This window comes from Mus pahari, chromosome 15 (genome assembly GCF_900095145.1).
Source record: "Mus pahari chromosome 15, PAHARI_EIJ_v1.1, whole genome shotgun sequence".
NCBI lineage: Eukaryota > Metazoa > Chordata > Mammalia > Rodentia > Muridae > Mus > Mus pahari.
Window position 1 is genome coordinate 26,624,618 of NC_034604.1, and position 1,062 is coordinate 26,625,679.

Genomic DNA, 1,062 nt, shown 5'->3' on the forward strand with positions numbered 1-1,062 from the left:
GACAAAACCAAATGTATATAATATTTCTCCACAAATCCAGCTCTTCAAGGATAATAAAGGAAAAACTCCAACACAAAGAGGGAAACTAAGCTCTAGAAAAAGCAAGAAAGTAATCTTTCAACAAACCTAAAGAAGATAGTTACATGAACAAAATTCCAACTCTAAAAACAAAAATAACAGGGAGCAACAACAACTTTTCCTTAATATCTCTTAATAGCAATGGACTCAATTCCCCAATAAAAAGACATAGACTAAGTGACTAGTTACACAAACAGGACCCAACATTTGGCTCCATACAGGAAACCCACCTCAGGGACAAAGACAGACACTACCTCATAATAAAAGGCTAGAAAACAATTTTCCAAGCAAATGGTCAGAAGAAACAAGCTGGAATAGCCATTCTAATATCAAATAAAATCAACTTTCAAACTAAAGTTATCAAAGAAAAGATAAGGAGGGACACTTCTTACTCATCAAAAATAAACTTTACCAAAATGAACTCTCAGAACTGAATATCTGTGCTCCAAATGCAAGGGCACCCACATTCATAAAAAGAAACTCAAAGCACACATTGCACCTAACACAATAATAGTGGGAGACTTCAACACCCAACTCTCATCAATGGACAGATCTTGGAAACAGAAGCTAAACAGAGACAGTGAAATGAACAGAAGTTAGGAAACAAATGGACTTAACAGACCTCTTTAGAACATTTTATCATAAAACATAAGGGAATACCTTCTTTTCAGCACCTCATGGTACATTCTCCAAAATTAACCATATAATCGGTCACAAAATAGGCCTCAACATATACAAATTTATTGAAATAATCCCATGCATTGTATCAGATCACCATGGACTAAGGCTGATCTTCAATAACAACGTAAATAATAGAAAGGCCACATACACATGGAAGCTGAACAACACTCTACTCAATGATACCTTGGTCAAGGAAGAAATAAAAAAAGAAATTAAAGACTTTTTAGAGTTTAATGAAAATGAAGCCACAACATACCCAAACTTATGGGACACAATGAAAACAGTTCAAAGAGGAAAACTCAT